Source organism: Bos indicus, chromosome 10 (assembly GCF_029378745.1).
Source record: "Bos indicus isolate NIAB-ARS_2022 breed Sahiwal x Tharparkar chromosome 10, NIAB-ARS_B.indTharparkar_mat_pri_1.0, whole genome shotgun sequence".
NCBI classification, from domain to species: domain Eukaryota; kingdom Metazoa; phylum Chordata; class Mammalia; order Artiodactyla; family Bovidae; genus Bos; species Bos indicus.
In genome coordinates, this window is record NC_091769.1 from 100,982,859 (window position 1) to 101,010,825 (window position 27,967).

The following is a 27,967-nucleotide window of genomic DNA, read 5'->3' on the forward strand; positions in this document are numbered from 1 at the left end:
GACTTTCATCCAGAACTGACTGACTCTTACTTTGAACACGACTCTAACCAGTTGTCTGGTCTGGTTTCTTAAGCTCTAGCCGGGTAGATACAGTAGATTAACACGGATTCCTGGAAGGAGAGAGTGATCACAGTGAAAAGTGACAGAGTTATGAAAAAAAAGAACCGAGCAGAAGTTGGCAAACTTGTCCTATGAAGATCGGAGAGTACATATTTTAGGATCACGGATCACACTTTCTCTGTTGTGACAACTCAGCTTCACCCGTGTAGCTCAGAATAAGCCACAGACCAATGTGTGAACGGAGGAGCGTGGCTGAGTTCCAATAAAATCTTATTTACAGAAACAGGTGGCAGGTCAAACTTGGCCCACAGGCTACAGTTTGCAAACCATGGAATAGAAGAAAGTTTCAAAGCCAACACAATAGCTAGAAAAATCTTGGCAGTCTTGGACTATATCTTAAAGAAACAAATAATCCCAACCTCAATAGCCCTTCAGGACGACTGGCGTTAGAGAATATCATGGTCCTCCGTTGTAAAATTACAAAAGTTTAGAAGTCTAAACAATCTTGGGAATATTACGGTCTAATATCCTGTTTTTACAGATGAAGAAGTATATTCTCAGAGAGGTTGCGAGACTTGCTAAAAGTCAAACAGCTAATTAACAATTAAATTAGAGCCAGTGTTTTGATTCTATGTTTAGAACTGTTTCCATTATTCCACGTCTATTATTTTAGCCTTTTCGATAACAAAGAACAGAGGAAATGCTCCTTTAATTAAAACACTGCACCCTTGAGGTTGTTAAGATTCTGGAATCACTAAAGTACACAGTTCTAGATGTTTAGAAAGATGACTGTGAATCATCAAGACAAAGGTTAAATTGGGTTCAATGTCCTCAGAGAAAAGGATTTCAGAAATAGGGCTAAAAAGAATACAGTTCAAATAATTAAAAAGTTAATATGTGTGGAAATTTTTATTCTCCCTCGTGCACAGGAGAGTGAAGTACCACGGTCCGTTCGTTTATGAGCAGGAAAGTTTGCCATCGGATTTGGTCAGTTTAGACCTGTTCATAAATTCTGATCAGTCCAGGACTAGCCCAGGAATCACCGAGGCACTGAGAGGCCCCAAGAAATTTCTCCAATTACCAGATGCCCATATTCGTTCAACTGCCGTTTCCAACTGAAAAACAAAGAAGCCGCTCCCAGCGCTATCTGTCCCTTTCTCTTTTATGTCATTAGCGACGTCTTCTGCTCCTTTTCTGAATTAATTAGGAAAGAAAAACAGGACCCCTGACATGTTTGTAAACATTCTGAATGCTGGTTAAACATGAAAGGACAGAGGTGGGGAACACGGAGGTGACAAATTTTATTTCTGTGATGACAAGTTGGAGCCCTCCTGCCAGCTGGGCCTTGCAGCGGCCAGAAGCACACACCTGTCCACACGGAAGTCGGCGGGGAGGGGAGCAGAAGGATGGGGCCCCGCGGCCGCTGTGCCAGCAAGCGGGCTCCGATTGCGTGGGGTCACTGAACACTGCCGGGTACAGGGAGGCCCCCGACAGCCCCCGACACCAGGGAAGACGGCGAGGCCACCCCCGCTTTCCTGACCACGCAAGCGGTCCTCTTGCTGTTTACGGACCCCAGAGCGGGGCTGCGGGTCAGGGAGCTCACCTTCCTCTAAGCAGGGGGAAAGGGCAAAGCAGGGAGGTCGACTACTGCTCCCAAGCGTCCCCGAGATGCACTTCCCAGTTGGACAGACCTGCCAAAGGAAATGAGAAGTGATAAGCGATTGGGCCCCGATTAGATCAGCCACCTTGGGAAAGGTGCTGAGCCAGAGATATTTCACTGAAATAAGGAGAAACCTGGGAATAGATTTCTGGCAAGCAATCCTGCAGTAGATACGGTCTGAATTGGAAATGGATTTCATGGGCAGATAAAGTCTAATAAATGGCAGGTCACTCAAAACTCATATATCATCAAGTCTCATACAGCGTCCGTGAAGTTTGTTATCAATAATTTAACATCGGGAGAACCTAGCCCTTAGCAAATATTTAATTTCAAAACATACCTACTGATTTACTCCGATACAGCATATATAGTATATTAAAAATATATTACAAGAAGCCAAATGCCAATAAGGCGGCGTTTAGAGAAGACCAGGGGCACTGCTTGCTTTTCCAAATATTCTGTCAAAGAAGGGAATGGACCCTCCATCCACGGAGTTGGTCCACTGGCAATTTGTAAATTGCAGGGGGAGGAAAGCTTGCCTGTGGGCCCTGCTGCAAGCAGCACAGACGTCAGTGGAGCTCTCATTCCCAGCCAAGCAATGAGCCAGATGCCTTGCAGAAAGCTCTGGGGGACAGGACACAGGGGCCCCTCAGACACGGCTCTCCTGGCCAGGCCTGAAGACCACGAGAGGAGGCGGAATCTGTGCATAGCACGGCCTTCGTGGCTAAGGGGGGGTTTCTAAAATTTAACTGACATGTGGCTGTGCTGAGCCTCTGTTGCAGAGCACGGGCTCTTCATCGCTGAGCGGGGGCTCCTCTCTAGTTGCGATGCTGGGGTTGCTCATTGCCGGGGCTCCTCTTGCTGCAGAGCATAGGCTCCAGACTCACAGGCTTCAGAAGCTGTGCCACGCAAGCTCAGCAGCTACGGTGCCCAGGCTGAGTTGATGTGCTGCACGTGGAATCTTCCTGGACCAGGGATTGATCCTGCGTCCCCCACATTGGCAGGCGGACTCTTAACCACTGGACCACCAGGGAAGTCCCAAGAGGGGACTTTTTTTTTTTTAATTCAGGATAATTGCTTCACAGAATTGTGTTGGTTTCTGCCAAACATCAACATGACTCGGCCAAGACAGAACATTTTTTAAGAGGACAGAAGTCAAGGGAATTACCTCCACGGTCACTGCCTACAACTACAGGTGATCTCAGCCACTTTTCCTGCAGCGCCCCCATCATTCAGTCCTCTCCACGGCAGACCCTTGCCACTCCCTGGCTGCGAGGTAGCACCCCTTGTGATGGCTGGAATGTTTGTGTCCCCCCAAAATTCACATGTTGGAATCCTAACACCCAATGTGATGGGGGCTGTGGGAGGCGATTGGGTCATGAAGGCAGAGCCCTCGTGAATGGGATTAGTGCCCTCAGAAAGGAGGCCCCAGAGAGCTCTTAAGCCCCTTTTGCTGTGGAAGGCTACGAGGAGAAGTCTGTAAGTAGACGAGGGTTCTCCCCCAACCACACAGACACCCTGGTCCCAGACTTTCAGCTCCAGACTGGGAGAAATACAAATGTCCGCTCTTATAAGCCACCCAGCCTGTGGCGTTTGGTTCTAGCAGCCTGAGCAGACGCGGACAGCCAAGGGCCACCGGCATCAGCAGCGAGAGGTCCAGGGAGGCGGCTGTCCTCTCAGGGACGGGAGCTCATTAACTGGGTTTCGAGTGGAGGCAGGGGCTCAACGAGCACAGAGTCCTCCACGGCGAACATTCTTCTCTAACAAGGTTTTAGGTCTTTGTGGGGTCGATGATGGCCTGGGAGAGAGCGGGGGGAGGGCAGAGAGAGAGAGAGAGCTTCTCCTTGTCTCACCCCCAGAAAGCCCTGAGGGACAGTGGAACCAAGGGCTCAGGGGCGCCAGTTGTCAGTCCCAGGTCCGCCACCCGCAGCTAACAGCCTCAGGATCTGACGGCACAGTCTCGAGGGGCCTCTCTGTCCGAAGGTGCTGGAACATAACTGCCGCCACTCTCGGCAATGGTTTTCCCAACTCCCAGCCCACGACATCGGCACTGCAGTGGGAAGTTGCTCTGATCGTCCTACAGACAAGGAGGAGGACAGAGTGGACAACCGTCCCTGGACCTGGCTCTCACCTCTCTGGGTTTATCCACATGTGCATAGGCAGCCCAGACCTCCAGGCCCTTCCAGCTCACAACATCTCTTCCCTATGAGATCCAGAACTGCCTTGACAGCCAGTTAACTATGAAGTTCTTAGTTCTGTACGCAGCACCTTTAAGAGAGTTAGCAGAGTATACCAGAACTCCAAAACAAACCACACACCCCAAGCACCACCACAAAACCTCGCCCTGTACCCTGACAACCTAGCCAGACAAGCCAGAGCTTAAGCAGACAAGATCAGGTGAGAAAAATCACAAAGTCCTCAAAGCCAGCAGGAGGTACTGAGAACACTGTTGTCTGAACTGACTATGAGGAAGTCACCCCAGACTCAGTTTCCCCTTCACAAGCTGCTACTGTCCTCCTCCTCTCTGTCCTTGATAAAGTCCCTGCCTTTCTGGGACATGAAGGGGCCAGACCACCAAGGGGACCCCAGGAGATACTGACTCCAGATGGTCACAGTTATAATCACTCAAGCTGATGACCTTGAGGGCCTCAGTCATCCAGACAGGTTCACAGGTCTGCTGGCCATCAACCATCTGAACCTCCAGGTTCATCCTAAAGACAGAAGTAGGGGGGCTGCAGTGTTTATTTGGGGTGAGTAAACAGGCTGGCAGGGTAGGGGAAACATGAGGGGCAGGGGTGAATGTTGGAGTGAAAAAGAGTGAGGGGTTAGACCATCTGCCCACTCCCCACTCACATTACAAATTCAAATTCAACCACTCACAGTCCTTTCTGCTGCTGGTGAATTCTCGGCAAGACAAAAGCCCAAGTCTACAGTTCCCCGTTACAGGAGCGCACAAAACCCAGCTCGAGAACATACACACCACAGAGGATGTCAGAGTCAGCATTCCGGAACAGAAAGGAGCCGCCACGTTCAGGCCCTTGGGTGCTGATCACGGCGGGCTCCAACCCTCTCTCTCTCTCTCTCTCTCTCTGGAGGCCTCCAGGGATTCGAAATTGAACGCAGCGGACCAGAAGTCAGGAGTGACAATCCTTTCTTGTTTAGGGTTAACAACCCCAGATCACACTTCTGTCTACTTTTGGAAGCGCTAAGCGATGCCACAGCCACGTGGTCCGAGAAGCAACAGTAACTCTCGATGCCCGGAGGGGTCTCCCCACGGCCCTCCGGCCTCAGCGGCAGTGTCCATGAAATTCTTCACTCATGTTCCACTGATAATCCTCACTCTGAAGTCAGTGCAGGTGGGAGAAGAATCAGGTCTTTGATTTTTGCAACTTCCACTCCTGACACCATAGCGACTTCTCTTCAGCCCCGATTTCTTTCCCCTCTGATGACCCCTTAGTAGCTGCCAGAGACACCATGTCAGGAACTTCTGGGAACCCCGAGAGGGAAAACGTGAAGTATCAGAACAGCCATGTGAGCGGGCACTGGGCGCTTTGTGGAATGACTTCAATTGAGTGCATTTAGACCACTCTGTATTAACTAATTTAGAACATTTCGCTTTCGCGGACTTAGCTGACTGCTTTGCACTGCCAAACTAAATACTCCACTTTCTAACACACCCCTGCGTACGCATGTCATTTCTCCTTTTAGGCTAGGAATGTAATGTTGACATAAATGTCAAATAAAATTAATGAGAGAATGGGCCCTCAAATGGTACTTCTGTGCAGGGAGTTTGTTAGACGGGGACCTTTGAGCCCGAATGTATATATAATTATATAACACTCATATGAGCAAAGAATCTTAATGGTAAGCTTTAGCAAATTGATCACCTTTGGCAGAAATGCTGTTACCTACAAAAAGCAGGATGCGAGTAAATTAAGATGAAAATACCCTAAGATTAGTCTGTCACAGCAAGCTACTGGAGAAAGAGCAGGGTGGCCCAGCTGCCCATGTCGAATCCTTGCCTTATCTATAAGAATTCAGGTCAGACGTCTGCTGCTCTGCCTGAATGCTTCCGCTGTTGACTTTGCAAATGGACTTCCTCCTGCCTTGCCCAGCTCCTTCTCCCACCTCGCATCCCCACCAGCCACTTAGGAAGAGCAAAGATGGCAGTTAGAGCAATAACAGGCATTTTCACTCAATAGTCAAGGCACTGGGCTCTGAGAGCGGCTGCCACACTGATATGACTACCTTGTCTTTTATTTGTCATCTCAACCATCTTCCTCAAGTATGGTAGAATCACAGAAAATCACTCTAATCACTGAAAAGAGCCCGGCTCCCAGGAAAGCAGCAAGCCTTCTCTTGTCAGAGTAAAATGCACGAAGTAAAATTTCCTCTAAACACAAGGGAAACTCACATTTACCCCCAAGCCTAAGGAAAGCGGCCAGTGGAACCCAAAGGCGGCCACACCAGCATTTATGCAGAGAACCTGCAAATGTCTGGGGTGAGCAAATGCCTGAGGGGGAAGTTTCAAAGAAAACAGGTATTGTGTTTTGGTTTTCGCACTTCAGATTAAATCCTAGGGACTAGAGAAACACCAGCCCCCCATCAACATTTCTCCTTCATACACTGATCTCAAACACCATCCATAATTGTGAAATTCCATAATGTTTTCTGTACATAGAATGAAAAAGAAATCAGAAGGATAGGTTCCTCTTTCTTCCCAGTTATCTGGATACCCTTCTCCTGGAAGACCTGCCCCCCAAAGACTAACACACTAGTCATAATAGTTCTAAGAGTGATTCCTCCAATGATGGGAACCACAGCAGAATCAAATATAACACACAGATTCCTTCTGATTTCATGCATCTTTAAGCAGTTCACAAAATCCATATCTTTGGGAAAGTCACAGAGACTCTCTAATTAATTTACGGTGAGGCAAAGAGAAAGCGTCTGACTACCAACTTCAAACAACTCACCCTCCATCGGTACACTGTGAAGTCATCCTGATTCTGGATAATTTGAAACGTGGGCACAGGACCCAGCAAATATTCTCCATTTTTATTCTTCTTCTCCAGGCTATCAGTTCACAATGAACAAATATGGAAATTTTTCTGAGGGGGAAATCCAACTACCAAAATAACTCCTTCATAATTCATATGTGCAATCACAACGGTGATTAATAAAATCCTGAAACAGTTCCTAAAAGCCTAAAGCATTAATTACTCTGCTAGATGTCAGGACTCTATGAAAACCTATGACAGCGGGTTACTCAGGCAAATTAAATCATGTGAACTTAAGGCGGAAAAAGAAATCTTTGCTTGGTGGGTTTGCAAGCTGGTAAATGTATGCTTTCGAAGAGGGGTAACCAACCCACGGCTCTTTGGGGCTCCATATTTCAACCTTGAAAGACATATGAAAGAGGTAAAAAATGTCACTGCAAATTGAATTTATGCTGGGATGAAAGGTAACATTATATCCTTTGAAAGATGTAAAATAGATGCATGCTACTATTTCCATTAAGGGGAAACTTAACTTCCATCGAGCCTGTCCAGCACTGGCTGTTTGATTCGACTCTTCTCGTTTCTATGACACCACAACCCAATTCTTCTCCGACTTCAACGAAAGCTCGTTCTCAGTTACTTCTGCAAGCTCTTATTTTCTTGGTCGGATGGCTAAATTTTAGTGCTCAAGGCTCTGTTCTGGATGCTTTTTTCTGCACCCCCTCTCTGGATGATCTCACCAAATCTGTAGCTGTGGACACCAGCCATGTGCTGATGACCCTGCCCCCCAAGTTCTAGACATCAATGCCAGTGCCTTCTTGACGTGCCCAGCAGGCATCTCAAATTTAGGCTGTAAATTCCAGAGCTCCGCTCCCCTCCCCGAGGTCTTTCCAATCTCACGAGATGACACTGCATTCCAAACTCCTCAAATAATCCTCCACTGCTCCTCTTCCCCTCTCCCCACTTCCAGTCCACGAGCTTCCAGAACACACCCTGAGTCTCTTTACTCTCACTGTTCCGACTTAGCACTGCGATTGAAATCCCTTCTCTCCCAGATTTAGCACTGTAATTGAAACCCCTTCTCTCCCAGACACGGTCACACCTCTGAAGTGGCTTCTCTGTAAGGCCATCCTCCACGCTTAGGCAGAATATTCTTCTAAAGAAATAAATTAGGGACTTCTTTGGTGGCACAGTAAGAATCCGCCTGCCAATGCAGGGGACATGGGTTCGATCCCTGGTCCAGGAAGTTTCCACACGCGGTGGAGGAATGGGGCAGCACAACTACAGAGCCTGAGCTCGAGGGCCCGCAGGCTGCCTCTACTGAAGTCTGCAGGCCTGGAGCCCATCCGCCACAAGACGAGCCGCCACAGGGGAAGCCAGCAGACCCCAGCGAAGAGCAGCCCCTACTCACCACAACCAGAGCGAGCCCAAGCAGTGAGGCTCCAGCGCAGCCACAGAGAAATCAATCTTAAAAAGTACGACTTCTCCGGCAGTCCGGTGGTTAAGACTCTATGTTCTCAATGCAAGGGGCATCGGCTGGATCCCCACTGGGGAAGCTAAGATCCATGCTGCACAGCATGGCCAAAAACATAAATAAATAAAAATAATTTTTAAAAAAATTTAAATAAATCATACTCAGCAACACTTCTGTTTAAAATTCTCTGTTGGTTTCCCAGTATACCCAGGATAAAGTCCCTCTTACCTTGCCCACGAGATCCGACAAGCTGGGCCCTGCCTTTCATCTCCCACTCACTCTACTACTCACCAGTCCCTAGCCACACGGGTCCTTCCTCCTGTTCCTCAAATGTGCAAGCTGTTTTCCACCTCAGGACCTTTGCACGCACTGTACCCTTTGGCCAACACTTTATAACTAAAGAATTCTTCTCTGGTCACCCTTATCAAAGTGGTACCATTATCGTTTTTTATCCTTCTTTACCCTGTATGGTTATTTCATACCTCACAGTATCTTACATATTTATTTGTTTAGCTACTTAGCGCTTCCTTATCCCTTCAATCAAATATCAGCTCCATGACAGCAGAAACACTGGCCAGCCTCCTCACTGCTACAGAGTTGTTGATCAGTTGGAAAGAAGTGTCCAAGTCCTTGCAACCCCATGGAATACAGCACACCAGGCTTTCCTGTCCATTACTATCTCCCAGAGTTTGTTCAAACTCATGTCCATTGACTCAGTGATGCCATCCAATCATCTCATCCTCTGCCGCACCCCCTCTTCTCCCATCCTCAATCTTTCCCAGCATCAGGGTCTTTTCAAATGAGTCGGCTCTTTGCATCAGCTGGCCAAAGTACTGGAGCTTCAGCTTCAGCATCAGTCCTTCTAATGAATATTCAGGGTTGACGTCCTTTAGAAGTGACTGTTTGATCTCCTTGCTGTCCAAAGGACTCTCAAGAGTTTTCTCCAGCACCACAATCCAAAAGCATCAATTCTTTGGCACTCAGAGTACAGAGTAGATACTCAATAATATTTGGTCAATAAGCACATAAGTGAATAAATATATTCCCCTGGATTTCCCCCTAACTTTTGAGATAAGATTATTCCTATTTTGAATCTCCCATCTGCAATGCAGGAGACCTGGGTTCGATCCCTGGGTTGGGAAGACCCCCTGGAGAAGAGAACGGCTACCCACTCTAGCGTTCTGGCCTAGAGAATTCCATGGACTGCATAGTCCATGGGGTTGCAAAGAGTCAGACACGACTGGGAGACTTTCACTTTCACTTTCATTCCTATTTTGAAGAGGAGAAAATTGAGGTTTCCAGGGATACATGTCCAAAGTCATTCAGGTAATTACAGGCAGTCAGAATCCGAATCCAAATCTACAGGACGCCAATGCCCATCTTTCCAGATATCAGATTAGTATTTCTCGAAGAGTCTGGAAAATTCAATCAAGAGAAACTCTGTTCCCAAGATTTTCCAGAAATAAGCTTCTTCAGAACTTCTATTAGACTCTGAATTTCTCTTCTACCACAACTTTGTCATCTATACAATGGGTGAACGAAATGAGTTTCTCATGGAAGTATTAGAAGACATGTTTCCTTCATGTTTACATGAAGGAAAATCAGTTTCCTTCCTGATTATAGAGTTTTTTTGCAAATTCTCAGGTGATTTTTTTTTAAGACTATTACCACGCTGAGAAGTTTCAACTGAAATGTGTTCTTTGAACAGACACCACCGTTCAGCGGTATTCCACTGAGCAACCGTGTGTGCACAGCCAAGTCAGAGACCACAAAACACTGCCAAATACGGACACCACATTCCCTGAACCCTTTGAGGGAGGCACTCTCATCCTTTTGGAGGGCTTTAGGCAAGAGAAGGGAGTGAGTGATTTCGAGAGGTTCCCCCATGCTAGCCCCAATCTGTATGATCCTTTGTAACAATATTTGATTGTATAATACTGCTCTCCCCTAATATACTCTTTTTCTTCCACTCAACAAAATTATTTTGAGATACATCCATGCTGTTGCAGGTCTAATATTTCATTCATTTGTATTACTGAACAGTGTTGCATTGTATGGGTGTTTCATCGTTTGTTTTTCAATTCACCTGTTGAACATTTGGGCTGTTCCCAGGCACAAGCAAGCAACTGTCTGCTCCTGGGCTTGTGTATAAAGAGATCATTGCGTATATCAGTCAAGGATCTCCAGAGAACAGAACTAATGGATGTGTGGTGTGTATGTATACATATGACTCAAATACTTCTGGCCTGGAATTTGGGAAAAGATAATCAACTACACATCTCTGAAAGGACACAGCACATTTATCTTCCAACTGGGCAACTTCTTGATATACCCTCCAACATTAACCAACAGCAAAACATACGTCACAAATTAAGACACCTGTTGTAAGATATTATTAACTATAAACTATTTTAGGACTTCCCTGGTGGCTCAGTTGGTAAAGAGTCTGCCTGCAATGTGGGAGATCTGGGTTCAGTCCCTGGGTCGGGAAGATCCCCTGGAGAAGGAAATGGCCACCCACTCCAGTATTTTTGCCTGGAGAATTCATGGACTGAGGAGTCTGGTGGGCTATACAGTCCATGGGGTCGCAAAGAGTCAGACACAACTGAGTGACTAACACTTCACTTTCACTTTTTCACATAAACTACTCTACACTTGGGAAGTGCCTACCAAAAAACTAAATTACCTAAGAATATTTGAGGGACATCCCTGGTGGTCCAGTGGTTAAGAAACCGCCTGCCAATGCGGGGGAGAGAGGTTCGATCCCTGGTCCAGGAAGATGCCCTGGGGCAGCTAAGCACCACGGTTACTGAATCCACGCTCTAGAGCGTGCGAGACAGAAATACAGAAATAATACCCTAGAGCACGTGCTGTGCCACGGGAACAGCCGCCGCAATGAGCAGCCTGCGCCTGATGATGACGAGAGCGGCCCCTGCTTCCCGCGGGGAGGGCGCATCTGTTCACGGCCTGGGAAGACCCAGCACCACCATGAACAAACACACACAAAAATGTTTAAGGAATATGTGAACTGCAGCCACTTTTTCCCCGTCAATAACTAAATACCAGAGCTGACTGCCTACTACAGACACTTCCAGATCACGAGATTAAAACCATATCTGTCTTTGTACAAGACGATGTGTTCTTATCACCTGTAGAAGAGAGGCTCTCTTCCCTCCAGATCACTGTGAAACCAGATTTACTGAAGCATTTCAAGTTTACCTTTAGATATGGGCCATTCAAAACACAAACTCTTGCCAGAACCTTTATTAATTTCTATAAAATCAAATTACTCATGAAAGTCAAAGGAGTCTCATTAAAAAAAAATCTCAAGGACGGCAAAGAAACTGACCATGCTTAAACAATTTTCCAGTTCCTAAGGAGGAAGAGGGAGAAGGGCTCTACAGACCACCGGGCATGGTCTCAGCGCTCCTTGTATTCAAGAACCCTGTGGCCATGCGGCCTATTTCACTCCACACGGCAGGAGGAGGAGGGAGAGAAGGCCGCCGAGCTGAGGTCTACAGGAGAAGAGTTGCACAGCGCCAGGTAGCATCAGTGAGAGATGCTGTGAACACAAGCCCAGGACTGGGAGTTAGCCACCCTGAAATCACCTAGCAACAGCAGTCAAGATGCAGCGTCTCAAAAGCTGCCGTGAGAATGGAGTGGGGTGTGCATATTCCCAGAGACTTTTTACTTCAACAATAAGCCCATCCTGAGAAGGGCTATGTAGCTGAATTCGTATCACAAAAACTCCAAGGGCTATTTGAAGAGCATTCCGTTTCTACCTAGAAGGAGAAGAGAGACTCAGCCCCTTCAGAGACCTCAGAGCTATCTTCTTTCCCTTCCCTACTCATCCTTTCCAGACAATCTGGAAGCAGGGCAGCTTGGAAAGAGGCAGACGTGCTGGGCTCTTGTGATGGGCTAATGCCTAGAAGGGTCCAGGTCTGCTGGCACCCAAGTGACAGAAAGAAAGAGCTGGATGGAGCACCCGAGTAGATGTTAGCCTTTGCATCTGCCCACCTGCAAAGGAGAAGCAAGAGAGGACACGAGAGGAAGCGTCGAGAAAGCAAGGAGGCAGAGCACTGCCGTGACTGGGGAGGCGGGCGTCGTCACCCAGTCAGTGTGCCCGAAGTAAACTAAAGATGTAAACTCATGAGTTCTGGCCTCAAAGAGGTAACCGAACCCACAAGGACAAAAGGGATGAGAGAGGTGAGAGCGGTCAAGCAAAGTCTAGAAGACAGAGGCGTGACGGCTGAATTTAGGCACGATGAAGAAAGCTGAGACAGACTCCCCCAGAGGGAAGACTGACCAGATGCCAAAGGATTAGCCTCACAGAAGCCCGCTGAGGCTCTGGGACTGGGGGCACCAAACACAGTGGATGGTGGGAGTGAGGTGTGGAGGTTAGTTACAGACTCTACAATGGAACATTAGATCTTCATGTTCTCGACGTTTCCTGGGCATAACCAGGCAATTCCTCCTCCCTCCATCCCACACAAGTCAGGATTAATGCTGGATAAATCGAAAGGAAGAGCACAGAGATGAGACGCCAGACTACAAGCAGAAGGTGAAACAGACATCGAGAGCCTGCTTCCCTCTACCCAGCTGGCTATCAGAATACCAGCACCCAGGCTTACCCCTCATACAGACCCTTCTCTAAAGAAAAGCAACGGCCCCAGAAGGAAACCTCCGGAGAGATGCCAAATCGAAAAGCAACTGGGTCCCCAGCCAGCCACCCACAGGAAGCCCCCTCAAGCACACAACTTCAATAAACTCTCCTGAACTTCACATTTCAATATGAAAGGGCATCCGAGGAAAACCTGTGCTATAAGACACCCGGGGCTTAGCCACTCAGTCATGTCTGACTCTGTGCAACCCCATGGACTATAGCCCGCCAGGCTCCTCTGTTCATGGGGATGCTCCAGGCAAGAATATTGGAGTGGGTCATCATGCCCTCCTCCAGGGAATCTTCCCAACCCAGGTCTCCTGCATTGCAGGCAGATTCTTTACCATCTGAGCCCCCAGGGAAGCCCTAAGCAACCAGGAAAAGCAAGAAAGTCTGAGGAAACAGAGAGAATGCAGGAAACAGAAGAAAATATCGAAACCCTAATGAATATATTGTGTAAGATAGGAGACAGCATTGCTTTCTTTCTTTTTTCAAAAGAAAAGAACAGGATGTTGCAAGAAGAAGCAAGGGAAAATGTAAAGTTCTTGGCAATTAAAAATATGCGGGACAAAACTTAAGAATTCAACAGATGATTTGGAAATGAGGTAGGTGAAATCATCCAGAAAGTAAGGCAATAAGACAAAGAGATGATCAAGACAAAAGGGGAAAAAATAAGAAAATTTAAAAATCAGTCCAAAGTTCAACTATTAGAGTTTCTAAATGTTCAAAGAAAATGGTGAGAAGAAAATGATTAAAAACAACACATAAACAAACAGATACAAACCCATACCTTCCCTAAAACAGGAGCATAAGTCTTTCGGTTGAAAGGTTTTATAAAGACACAACAAAATTCTAAAAGCTTCCAGAAAGGAAAACAAGTGTGTTTACATAGAAAAGATGAACAATCAAAATGGCACATGACTTCTCAACAACAGAAGCTGGAAGTCAATCCGGTGTTACCTTCATAATATGGAGGGAAGATAACTTTCAATCTAGAATCATATATGTACCCAAACCACTGACCAAGAAAGAGGATAAAGACATTTCTCAAGATTAAGTTCTCTGAAAACGTATCTCCCATGTTTGTTTTTTAGTAAACTATTAGCAGATACGCTCCAACAGAAGCAGCAAACCAAAAAGGAAGAAACACGGGACCCAGGAAGTAGGAACGATACAGAACACAGATGAGAAAGAAATCCCTGCACAAAACCTGTTCCAGAACAGACTCCAGAGCAGTCAGAGCAGATAACACCAGGGAAGACAAAGCAGAGGGGCACGGGATCCGATACGTTTGACCACGAGCAAAACGGGACTGAGAGATGCTATTAGGAAGCATAAGAAGAACAAGAGACAAAGGAAAAAAGAAGGGAGGGAGAGAAGAAAGTGTATATCTCCAAATGCGTCCACAATCAAAAAGAAGCAATGTTTATTAACAGGGAAAAGACTAAAAGGGGCACAAGAAAGAAGTCTGTAATCAGGGTATGTCGCTGGTCTCACTGATGCACGCAGCGTTCATGTAATAGTACAGACAGTGTGAATTCAAAAGCAGGGAAGGGGGACAGGTCTTAATCATCACAATACCAAGTCAAAGGGTAATATTTTAAATTGATTAAAAATCAAGAAGATGAGGGGAAGGGTACACTGAATGTGCATGCTTAGTCAAGTCCAACTCTTTGCCACTCTATGAACTATAGCCCCCCAGGCTCTTCTGTCCATGGGATTCTCCGAGCAAGAATACTGGAGTGGGTTGCCATTTCCTTCTCCAGGGGATCTTCCCGACCCAGAGATTGAACCTCCGTCTCTTGCATCTCCTGCATGGGCAAGTGGGCTCTTTACCACTGGGAAGCCCAAAGACACATCACTGATTTTTAAAACATTTCCATCATGAATTATAACATGCAATACACAGAGAAAAGTGCACAAAAGAAACTGTACAGCTCAATGATTTAACTCAAAGCAGACATCCACGTAATCATTACCCAACTCAAAAACCGGAACTTCGCGAGCACCCCTGAAACTCTTATCTTTCTCCTCCTAATTAGCACCCTTCTCCTCCCCTACAACTATTATGTTCACTTTGATAGAAGTCACTTCATAGTTTTGCTAACTAACCAAGCCTCCCTAAAGCCTACAGTTTCATCAAGCCTGAGTGTGTATGTGTGTGACTTTCACACCTTAACATCAAGGAGACTCGTCTAGACTGCAACGCTTGCTATAGTTTGCTTTCGTTGGTGTATCCTTTTATATATAAATATGCCACAGTGTGTGTGTGTGTGTGTGTGTGCACACGCATGCACACACAGGCACACATTATACGATACTCGATGATATAGGCTGGTTTTCAGTCTAGGGCCATTGTGAATGGGCTAAATACTCTGACTTGGCATTGGTCTTCCCCTGTGCTCAGCTGGTAAAGAGTCCTCCTTCAATGCAGGAGACCCTGGTTTGATCCCTGGGTCGGGAAGATCCCCTGGAGAAGGGAACAGCTACCCACTCCAATGTTCTGGCCTGGAGAAGTCCATGGACTGAATAGTCCATGGGGTTGCAAAGAGTCGGACATGACTGAGCGACTTTCATTTTCTTTCTTTCCATTATGAATACTGCTGCTATGAACTTTTCGAACCATAATTTTTGGTATATATGTATTCACTTTTCCCTTGAATCTGTACATCAGATTAGAATTGCTGACTCACAGAACATGCCTTTGTCCAATTTTATTAGATAATACTAATTAGTCTTCCAAAATGGTTGTACCAATTTATAGTCTCACCAGCAGTGTGTAAGAATTCTCCTATTTCCAAACCCTCAGCACTTGTTGGTACTGAAGTCATTTTTAATTTTAGGCAGTGGATAGAACCGATGTGGTTTCTAATTCTCATTTCCCTGAAAACTTACGAATTAGAGCACTTTCTTCACATGTCTATTGGACATACGGCTATCATGTTTTGTGAAGCTCCTGTTCAGGCCTATTACCCATTTTTCTGTTTCTTTTACTGATTTGAGGAATTCTTTGTATATTCTTTCCATGAACGGAAAGGAAAGTGAAGTCACTCAGTCGTGTCCAACTCTGCGACCCCATGGACTGTAGCCTACCAGGCTCCTCTGTCCATGGGATTTTCCAGGCAATAGTACTGCAGTGGATTGCCATCTCCTTCTCCAGCGGATCTTCCCGACCCAGGGATCGAACCCGGGTCTCCCACATTGCAGACAGACGCTTTACCGTCTGAGCCACCAGGGAAGTCCTTTCATAGATACGGCAAATATCTTTAATTTGACCCTCGCTCTCTTAACTGTGTCTTTTGATGAACGTAAGTTCTTCATTTTAATACAGTCCAATTTTATTGTCTTTTCTGTTTGGTTCTTTTGCATCCTGTGCTAGAATTCCTTTCCTAGCCAAAGTCATGAGTATATTACCTTATATTATCTTCTGGATATTTTATTATTTTGCCTTTCACACTTAGATCTTGGATTCACTTGGAGTGGATTTTGGTATATGTTGTAAATGTAGGGTCAAGAGTCTATATTGATATGTAATTGTTTCAGGACTGTTTAATAAACAAGGGGATGGGCTTTTTAATCATCGATAGAGTGTCTGTGTAAACACGGCTCTGTTTGAGGACTCTTTATGACCAGTCTGTTTCGTCTATCCTGCACCAAGGCCAGGCCCCCTCAATTACTCTAGCAGAACAACAATAAATCTTAGGGTCTGGTGGACCGAGGCCTCTTTTCTTATTCTTCTTCAAGAGTATCTTGGCTCTTCTTGGCCCTGGGTGTTTCCACGTAAGTTTTAGGATCACCTTATCAATTTTCATGAAAACCCTCTTGAGATTTCGATTGAGATTTTACTGACAGTTTGAGATTGACAGCTTTTGAAAAAAGTGGAGCTCTCCATTTCATAACATGACATATCCTTCCATTTGCTTACATCTTCTTTAATTTCTCTCAATAACGGCAAATGGTTTTCAAGATAGGTCCTCATAACTTCTGTTAGGTTCCTAGATATCTGATTATTTTTATTCTGATCTAAATTCATTGTGTACCTCTTTATTGGTAATAAGTAGAAATAACATTTATTTTTTCATATTTACCTTGTATCCCGCCAACTTGGTAAATTCAGTTTTTAGATCCAATAATTTACCTGAAATTCCTTTTGAATCTTCTCTAAACACAGTTACAGTGTCCAATAATTGCAGTTTTATTTATTCCTTTCAACCCTAATATCTTTATTTCTCTTTTGTGCCTTATTGTATTAGCTAGGATCTGCCATGCAATGATGAACAGAAGCAATGAAAACTAACGTATGTCTTTTTTCTTAAAGTTTTAAAATTTCACCCATTATGCATGACGTTTCCTACTTTTTAATTTTACACAGTATTTTTTGTAGATATTCTTCTTAGAGTAAAAAAATTTTCTCCCTGTTTATTCAATAGTTGCTGAGTCTTTTAAAAAATCATGAATAAATGTTGGATTACATCACACATATTCTTGTATTCATTGAGACAATCATATGATTTTTTTATTGTTATATATTGAGTTACACTGACTGATTTTCAAAATTATTACCTCACCCTTACAATTCTGCAGATAATCAACTTGATCATAATGCAGTAATTTATTGCTGAACTCACTTTTCTAGCACTTTGTTTAGGATTTTTGAATCTATATTCATAAGTAAAACTGGCCCAGAATTTTCCTTATTTATGTCAAGTTTTAGTATCAATATTCTGCTGACCTCTTAAGACAAGTTGGGAGTATTCGTTCTTTTCTTTTACCTGGAAGAGTTTGTGGAAAATATGTGTTATTTCTTCCTTAACGATTTAATGAATATAACAGAAAAACCATCTGGGTCTGAAGTTGTCCTTGTGGTAAGGTTTTTAATTGCATATTCATATGAGTAGAGATAGAGCTACTCACTGTTATTTTTCATGTCAGTTTTGATAAGTGATATTTTTAGAAAGTTTGTCCATTTCTTCCAAAATTTCCATTTCATAATTTGCCACGGTGTTATTCATCATACTCTGAGCGTATCTTTTAAAGGTAGTGATGTTCCTTGCTTCATTCCTCATATTAACTATTTGTGCTTTTTTTCCCTTGATTAGTCTCACCAGAATTTATTGATTTTATTAGTCCTTTCGGTCTGCTGATACTATATATGGAATGTCTGTTTTCTATCTCATTCTTTCTTCTTCTATTTGTATTATTTCCCTTCTTCCTACCTTTTTAAAAAGCTTAATTGCTTTTCTTAGCTAATTTCTTGAAATTAATGGTTAGGTTGTTGATTCGTAAACCTCTTTTGTTCTCATGTATATGTTTGAGATGTAAATATCCCTGTAGTCATGACTGTAACTGTACTCCATGTTTGGTACCTCATACTTCACTGTCTTTCATTTGTCAATACTATTTAATTTTCATTGCCATTTCTTCTTTGACCCATGATTGCTTTATTTATGAACATATAGGGATATTTCAGTTATCTTTTTGCCTGCTGAATTCTAGTTTAACGCCATTGATATCTGAAAACACACTCTGTATGATTTCAATCCTGTGAAATTTGCTGAGCTGCATAATGACTCAGACTATGAGCAATGTCGCCAAATGTCTTCCGCGTCTTCAAAGAAATGAGTATTGTATGTTTGTCAAGCGCACTGTTTTATAATTAGATCGGGTCTGTTAATTAACTTTGTTCAAACTGTCTATAATCCTAACTGAATCTTACTGTCTGCTCATTGTAGCAATGACTAGGAGAGGTATCTTAAAATTTCTAACTATATCAATATCTACTTCTTCTGCAACTGTGTGTATATGATTGTGTGTGTGTGTATTTTAAAAATGCACATATCTTCAGAAATATTTCATTTTTCTGGCAAATTGAATCTTTTCCATCATGAAACATCTTTCTTCATCTCTGACACTTCTTACCTGTTAGAGAGTCTACTTTATCTGACATTAATTTAGCTATAGAATCTTTCTTTTGGCTAGTGTTTGCATAGCATATCTTTTTACATCCTCTTATATTTGACCCTTCTATGTATTTTTACATAATGAATGTATCTTTAGAGCAGTATATAGGTTTTTAAAAAATTCAATCTAATAATCTTTGACATTTAATTATTTACTCAGCTTATATTTAATAAAATTGCTGATATATTTGGGGCTAAATCTACTAGTTTTTATTTGTCTTAATCTAGTCTAGGATCCTTTTTCCCCATTTTCCACCTTCTATTGGACTGAGTGATTTTTATTATCCTATTTTCCCCTCTTCTTAGCTTATTATTTATATATTCCTTCCTCTTTCTTTTAAAGATTCAGTTCGGTTCAGTCGCTCAGTCGTGTCCGACTCTTTGTGACCCATGAATCGCAGCACGCCAGGCCTCCCCGTCCATCACCAATCCCTGGAGTTCACTCAAACTCACGTCCATCAAGTCGGCGATGCCATCCAGCCATCTCATCCTCTGTCGTCCCCTTCTCCTCCTGCCCCCAATTCCTCCCAGCATCAGATTATCCAGAGTTAAAAAACATGACCCCTTATTAATGGCTAATATTTAGTTTTTATCACTTAAACTATTGTTTTATCACAGTAACTATTGTTACTTTGTACAGTTAGCATTTATTCATATTTAACTAATTTTTATCTCTGCTATTCTTCATTCCTTCCTTCATTTCTGAGCTTTGATCTGGGATAATTTTCCTTCTGTCCAAAGGATGCTTTTTGTATTTCCTTCGGGATAGATGTGCTCATAACAATTTTCTTAAATATTTTTAGCTTTTCATTCATTTATGAAGAATCTTTTAGGTATATACAGAATTTAAGACTGCCAGTTGTTTTCTTTCAGCAACTTGAATCATCCATTCCCTTTTGACTTCTGTTATTTTGATGTTATTGTTGCTCCTTTGAAGACAAGAGATACCCACTCCTTCAACACTGACTGCTTTTCAGCTTTTCTCCCTGTTTTTATTTTCAGAAACTGTACTGAGTTGTTCGGGGTGAAATTTCTTTATACTGGCCCTGCTTGGTGCCCCAGAGCTTCTCGATCCTGCAGCTCCGTGTCATTCACTGGTTCCGGATAATTCTCGGTCACTTTCCCAATTATTTCTCCTTTTCCATGTCCCGTCTCCCCACCTACTGAAACTCCAGTTACTTGTATATAAGGCCTTTCTCCTATGTTTCACAAGGCTTTCAAATTCCTTTCCATCATTTTGCCTTTCTGTGCGTCATTTGGGTATTTTCTTCTGCCTTATATTCTAGTTCACTAACTCTCTCTTCAACTACATTTATTCTGTTGAAGCCATCCATTTCTCAACAGCTTCATTAACATATCATCTTTCTACCATAAAAATGCACCTACTATAAACGTATATTCAAGGATTTCAGTACATAGATCAGTTGTGCCACCATCGCCATGACTCTAGTCCAGTCTTACGGCATCTCCATCGCCCCCAAAGCTCACCTGTTTAACTTCAGTAACTTATTTTTCATGTCTAGGTTCTTATTTATCATTTTCAGTTCTCTGGCAAATTTTTAAATCTCATCTTTTAATTATCTGAATATATTAATCATGGTTATTTTAGAGTCTATATCTGATTAATTCACTATCTGGATCCCTTGTAGAAACATCTTATTTGTCAGATGTTTTTCTTGGTTTTTTTATTATGTCTTATTTTCTCATATACCCAGTTATTTTTCATTGGTTGACAGATATAGTACATGAAAAACTCTAGTGAACATGAGGCTCTGGAAGATGTATCTTCCTCCAGAGAGGATTTTTGCTTTTGCTTCTGGCAGGCTTCTAAGCTAGTGACACTAATCTGAAAATATTTTATTTTTGGCTTCAGTCCCTATGAGAGTTTTTCTATTTCTGGTTCATCTTGATTCAGGATTCCAAATGAAAGCTGAGGTTGTTTACTAGGGTTTCTGCTCCTTGGCAGGACTTGAGGACAATTACCATGTCCCCAGCCCCACGAGTTTGTTGAAAGCTCTAAGTTTTTAATGTCTCAACAAGTACTTTTGGAATTGATCATTGCCTTAAACAAAATGCAAAAGCTGGGCTCACCTCTTAAAGGGGACTTTCCTCCCCCCAAATCTTAGCTCTGCAATTCCTCATGGCCCTGATGGTTCTCCAATACCTCTAAAACTGACTTTTTTTTTTTTTAATTTTTAAGCAGCTTTTCTCAGCAGAAGAGTCGGTCTAAACAAACTTGATCTACTATTGCTAGACATACTGACTACCATTATAAATAAGGTGATCATAATTTATCATATAAATAATCAGGATGTTTTTGAAAATGAAAGGAGGCAGCATTAGTGATTGCACTGGGGTAGGAGGCATAAACCCAAACCACCACAAACAAATCGAGATATATGGGCACCCCAATAATAACACATGGAGTATTTTGCTTAAAACATACAAATCAATTTAAAATTCACATTGGCCATATCAAGAATGTGGAGGTCTTGTCCCTTCCCTTTGTATTGGCCGAATATTTGATATTAAGGATACAAATGAGCCCTTGCTCAATGTGGGATGATACCATTCAGGAGCTCATTGTATCAACAGAAGGAGTTAACTATTCCTCCCAGCCTGCTAGTTCATGGGCTCTATAAATTAATGTCCTTGGCTGAGACTTGGTACCTCCAAAGAGTAGTATTGGAAATTCTTGCAAAGAACAGAGAAATTTTTCTAAAAAGATAAGAGGAGCCTTAGAGCTGAGAAGAAAATGAACATAATTTCCTAAAAGAGCGCTGAGCACTGCACCCCCCACCCCTGCCAACTTCGTCTCTCATATCAGAAATTCCGCACTCTGCTCTCATCAGCCAGAAACTCTAAGCCTTATTCCATGAAGGAAAGATGAACAAGTGGAGGGCTAGCTCTGCCCTGGCTTTCGAAAGAACTAGGTTATCCACCGAGTCATCTTCGAAAGTGAACTCCTCTGGGCTGGAAAGCTTTCTCTCTGACCAGTGCCAGAGCTAAGCCCAAGGAGCTGCTCAACCGAATTAAAACATGGTAAATACCTAATTACAGACACACCACATCTTGTATTTTGCAGCCTGACCCTTTCTGGAATTTTGATGATGCTATTCACATTACACTTCCTTTTCTTCATCTGCATATTTTAGATGACTTGATTTAAAACAATGTTTTGTATGTAAACACCCCAACATTTTTCCAAAACACAGGCTTTATCAAGTATATAAAGTAATTTGCCACATGCATTGTGTTTGCATCAGAGCAGGTGGATAATAGATTAGAGTTACTAAGATGTCCGTGTGTTTTCCCATCCACAGTACACTGCAGTAGAGAAAGAAAACTACTCAGTGAAAAGAAAACAAATCATCCTTCCAACAATTTAACTCGGGTCCATATGTCATTCTCATCTACTAAAACCAACAGCAACAAAAAATAAAAGCGAAGCATTGAAAACATTGAGCCTAAGCCTAACAACAAAGTAATGAGTTAAACTCAAGGAGAGAGTAACGCTGAGGCCAGTAACCCAGCTGAGATGATCTGTGGCTCTGCAAAATATTCAAGCGCCAAGTTCCTCTGCTTGCAATTAAATACTAGTCTGGAGAAAGGCTGGCCTCCTTAAGCAAGATCCAAGACCAAAGGAAAACGGAGGCCAAGGTCTCTACTTAAGGGCTTGAGACAGCCCCAAGCCCTTTTCTCTCCATCTTACAAATAACTAGAACCTCACCATCACTGTACCAATCACAAAGTCAACAACAGAGGTCTTTCTCCACTCAAAGCAGTCTGTTCGCACCACCTCATCCAACCCCTTCTAGGGCAGAGTCTTATCTGTATTGCTCATCTTCCAACGCCCTGCCTCTCCACAATATCCAGCACTCCCTAGACCTCAAGAAATATTTCCAGAATGACTGAATGAATTCTCATCACAACCCAGAAAGAGCTGAAAAGGCTGATCTCAACGCTGCAGGACAGACAACTAAGGCAGATTAAACTGAGGCCCCCGTGGAAATGCCACTGTTGCTTGCAATGCCCCCTCCAAACTCCATGGCTTTTTATTTTTCTCCAAATTTTTATTTTGACATATTTCAAATCTAAGAAGAAAAGCTGAAGGAATCACATAATGAATAAGCTGCAGACCACAATGCTGCATCCCGAAATACGTCAAAACAAGAAAATTCTCCTTTTATTCAGAGGTTTAATTTCTTTTTTTTATAGAGCATATAGAGTGTTCAAAACTGAGTGGCAGGAGGCAGTTTCAAAAGTTGTGAACAAAGTTCACACCTTCAAGGAAGTTATTGTGCAGTGGGGGATTTAAACTATACAAACATGACATAGTTCAGGGTAATTAGATGCAAACCTGGTGGCTGATTATCAGTGAAGCGGGAGCAGTGACAGATCAGGTGGGGCTGAAGGTTCAGAGGAAACACGCAACAGACACAGACTGGTTATTATCAACATTAAACCCGTGTCTTCTTTGTCCTAGACACACATCCGGACTACTTTGCTCAACAAGCCCTCTTTGCAGACAGATGCGGCAATCGGACCAAGTATTAGCTAACAGAATGGGAAGAGACATGGAATATGCCACGTCTAGGCCCGGCTGGTGGAAAGGCGTCACTCAAGAGTTTCACATTCTTTCCTTTTTGGCCAGTGTGGTCCCAAGAAGCACAATGACCCTGGGAGCCACAGGAAGGAAAGCGCCTGCTCGCTGCCCACCACCTGAAGGAGAACCGTCCTTTGACAGGACACCCATTGTGGATACTCGAGGAGTCGACATCCTTGTTTTGATACATTGCACTATGTCGGATTTATTGGAGCAACCTGTGTTACCTCAGGCTTCCCAGGTGGCTCAGTGGTGAAGAATCTGCCTGCAATGCAGGAGATGCAAGTTTGAACCCTGCGTGGGGAAGATCCCCTGGAGGAGGGCATGACAACCCACTCCAGTCTTCTTGCCTGGATAAACCCCTGGACAGGGGAGGCTGGGGGGCTACAGTCCATGGGGTTGCAAAGAGTCGGACACGACTTAGTGACCGAATGTGCACTCAAGTGTTCCCTCAACTAATACAAGTAATGGCCCGCTGCTGCTAAGTCGCTTCAGTCCTGTCCGACTCTGTGAGACCCCATAGACGGCAGCCCACCAGGCTCCCCGTCCCTGGGATTCTCCAGGCAAGAACACTGAAGTGGGTTGCCATTTCCTTCTCCAAAGTAATGGCCTAATTACCCTAGAATATGTGTTGCTGCTGCTGCTGCTGCTAAGTCGCTTCAGTCGTGTCTGACTCTGTGCAACCCCGTAGACGGCAGCCCACCAGGCTCCCCCATCCCTGGGATTCTCCAGGCAAGAACACTGCAGTAGGTTGCCATTTCCTTCTCCAATGCATGAAAGTGAAAAGTGAAAGTGAAGTCGCTCAGTCGTGTCCGACTCTTTGCGACCCCATGGACTGTAGCCCACCAGGCTCCTCCGCCCATGGGATTTTCCAGGCGAGAGTACTGGAGTGGGTTGCCATTGCCTTTTCCGTGTTAGGAGATAATATTTTGAAAATAATTATTGTGCTTTTCCTCTACTGTTTTTTGCACATATGATTTTCACCCTGGTAGCCCAGATGCATTCATATGTTTCAGGGACTATTTGGATTATTAAATAAGGGATATAAAGAGAAAGAATGGAAGTTCCTTTTCTGGCAGTATGTCAGAATAAATACCTCTCAAATCCTATGAGAACAACCAAAAATGCTGGACAAAATACTTATTGAAAAATACTCTGAAATGTATTTATAATCTGACAGGAAAATGAGGCACACTCACAGCATAAAATTTTATCAACTTTCCCATTAAAGGCTTTAACAAACTGGGAGAACTTGAGCTTCTGTTTTTATGTCAGCAAGGCATAGGGAAGAGCAAGTACACTTGCTGGCTCTGACAAACTCAGAGCCCACCAACGACAGGGCTCCAGAAGCCTACCAGAATTGCCTGTCTCAAAATCAGTGCTCAGTAGACACGAGAAAGTTTTACTAAAAATTTGTAACTACAGACAATCCTCATATGGGCTTTGAGTATGAATTGTCTGTGTGGCTGGTCCCCAAACCTCCATCTGAGAATTTTTAAGTCCTTGCTTTACAAATTGGTGATAATCCCAGGCATTCAGGAGAAACAACTGCAAAATCTAGCGAAACTCACCTTCAGTTCACACCTCAAATAATTCCCACTAGTAAAGTCTCAAAAAATAATAATAGTAAAGCTCAGTTCAGTTCAGTCGCTCAGTTGTGTCCTACTCTTTTCGACCCCATGAATTGCAGCACGCCAGGCCTCCCTGTCCATCACCAACTCCCGGAGTTCACTCAAACTCACATCCATCAAGTCGGTGATGCCATCCAGCCATCTCATCCTCTGTTGTCCCCATCTCCTCCTGCCCCTAATCCCTCCCAGCATCAGGACCTTTCCAGTGAGTCAACTCTTCGCATGAGGTGGCCAAAGTATTGGAGTTTCAGCTTTAGCATCATTCCTTCCAATGAACACCCAGGACTGATCTTCTTTAGAATGGACTGGTTGGATCTCCTTGCAGTCCAAGGGAATCTCAAGCGTCTTCTCCAACACCACAGTTCAAAAGCATCAATTCTTTGGCGCTCAGCTTTCTTCACAGTCCAACTCTCACATCCATACATGACCACTGGAAAAACCATAGCCTTCACTAGACGGACCTTTGTTGGCAAAGTAATGTCTCTGCTTTTGAATATGCTATCTAGGTTGGTCATAACTTCCCTTCCAAGGAGTTAGCGTCTTTTAATTTCATGGCTGCAGTCACCATCTGCAGTGATTTTGGAGCCCAAAAAATAAAATCTGACACTGCTTCCACTGTTTCCCCATCTATTTCCCATGAAGTGATGGGAACAGATGCCATGATCTTTGTTTGCTGAATGTTGAGCTTGAAACCAATTTTTTCACTCTCCTCTTTCACTTTCATCAGGAGGCTTTTTAGTTCCTCTTCACATTCTGCCATGAGGGTGGTGTCATCTGCATATCTGAGGTGACTGATATTTCCCTTGGCAATCTTGATTCCAGCTTGTGCTTCTTCCAGCCCAGCATTTCTCATGATGTACTCTGCATAGAAGTTAAATAAGGCGGGTGACAATATACAGCCTTGACGTACTCCTTTTCCTATCTGGAACCAGTCTGTTGTTCCATGTCCAGTTCTAACTGTTGCTTCCTGATCTGCAATACGTTTCTCAAGAGGCAGGTCAAGTGGTCTGGTATTCCCATGTCTTTCAGAATTTTCCACCGTTTATTGTGATCCACACAGTCAAAGGCTTTGGCATAGTCAATACAGCAGAAATAGATGTTTTTCTGGACCTCTCTTGCTTTTTCCATGATCCAGTGGATGTTGGCAATTTGATCTCTTGTTCCTCTGCCTTTTCTAAAACCAACTTGAACATCTGGAAGTTCACGGTTCATGTACTGCTGAAGCCTGGCTTGGAGAATTTTGAGCATTACTTTACTAGCGTGTGAGATGAGTGCAATTGTGCGGTAGTTTGAGCACTCTTTGGCATTGCCTTTCTTTGGGATTGGAATGAAAACTGACCTTAAGGGTACACAGAGACAAATGAACTTACCTACAAAACAGAAACAGAACCATATTCAATATTCTGTAATAAACCAGAATGGAAAAGAACATAAAATAAAAGAGAGTGTGTGTGTGTGTGTGTGTGTGTGTGTGTGTGTGTAACTGAATCACTTTGCTGTACGGCAGTAATTGACACAACACTGTAAATCAAATCAACTTCAATTAAAAAATCAAATTAAAAAAATAAAGTCACAGTAAAATAAAACAAAGTAAAATAAAAATCACAAATAGACACGTGTGTAAGAAAAAAGCATCATGAACAACTAACAGAAATGACATAGTAGAATTGAACCTACAGACGTCAAATTTTAAAATGATCATAATATTGTACACCAACTCTCAGGTTTTCAAAGGTCTAAAAGTTATCAGACACACAATGTAAAATTAAAAATATAATAGAAGGAAAAAGTATATAAACTGTGAGCAAGATTAGCCAGATGAGATAGAGAAAATGAAAAAGACTGAAAAAATTGTCAACTGTAGCACATAAAAATATAGACACAGAAATGTGGAGAGAGAGGCAGAGCAGAGAGGAGACAGCAGAAGTCTCACATACGCCTCATCTAAAGTCCAAAAACAGAAAAAAGTGCACAACAGGGACAGCACTCTGAGAATCTTCTAGAACTGATGAAAGAACTCAGTCCACAAATTCACAAAAGAAACAAAAATCCTAAGCAAAATAACCAGACTTTTACAAAATAATTTACTTTATTCATTTATTTTGGGCCGTGTCTTTTCTCTGGTTGCGGCGCCCAGGCTTCCCATTGCGGTGGCTTCTTTTTGTGGCCGAGCACGGGCCTCGGGGTTACAGGTTTCAGGATCTGGGGCTCTAGAGCACAGGCCCAGCAGCTGCAGCGCACAAGCTCATTTACTCCACGGTATGTGGGATCCCCCTGGCTCATGGATCGAACCTGTGTCTCTTGCACTGGCAGGTGGATTCTGTACCACTGAGCCACCAGGGAAGCCCTAAGCAGAATTTTGTACCTAACAAAAATATATTTTAGACCTAGAAAAACTATACTTTAAGGGGGGGAAAAAAAGGGAAAGAATTAGAATTTTCCAACATACAATAGGCAAAATAGGTCTCCTTCAACCGATGCTCACCTAATGAGACCTGTGAAGAGAGTGACGGCAGGGAGGGAGAGCACACGCCGGGGAAGGAATTACAAGCACAGAAAGCAGTAAACATGTGGGTAAATCTGAACAAGCATTTATACTTTAAAATAATAGCATCTAACCTACAAGGCGGAGAAGGCAATGGCACCCCACTCCAGTACTCTTGCCTGGAAAATCCCACGGACGGAGGAGCCTGGTAGGCTGCAGTCCATGGGGTCGAGAAGAGTCGGACACGACTGAGCGACTTCACTTTATCTTTTCACTTTCATGCATTGGAGAAGGAAATGGTAACCCACTCCAGTGTTCTTGCCTGGAGAATCCCAGGGATGGGGAAGCCTGGTGGGCTGCCGTCTATGGGGTCACACAGAGTCGGACAGGACTGAAGTGACATAGCATAGCACAGCATAACCTACAAGGCT

At 43.6% G+C, this 27,967-nt stretch overlaps 1 protein-coding gene across 8 annotated transcripts in view; it reads right to left on the reverse strand.

Moving 5' to 3' along the window:
- The window catches only part of FOXN3 (forkhead box N3), a 452,985-nt gene that overhangs the window by 411,938 nt on the left and 13,080 nt on the right, over nt 1-27,967 (reverse strand). Inside the window, exon 2 of one of the 8 annotated variants that reach the window (XM_070796761.1) lies at nt 1,664-1,751. The exons of 6 other annotated variants lie outside the window; for them this stretch is intronic. The gene's annotated coding sequence lies outside the window, so the exon portion shown is untranslated. Of the gene's footprint in view, nt 1-1,663; nt 27,835-27,967 lie in introns of those variants that run through there. One more of the 8 variants, XM_070796758.1, reaches the window with a different exon arrangement.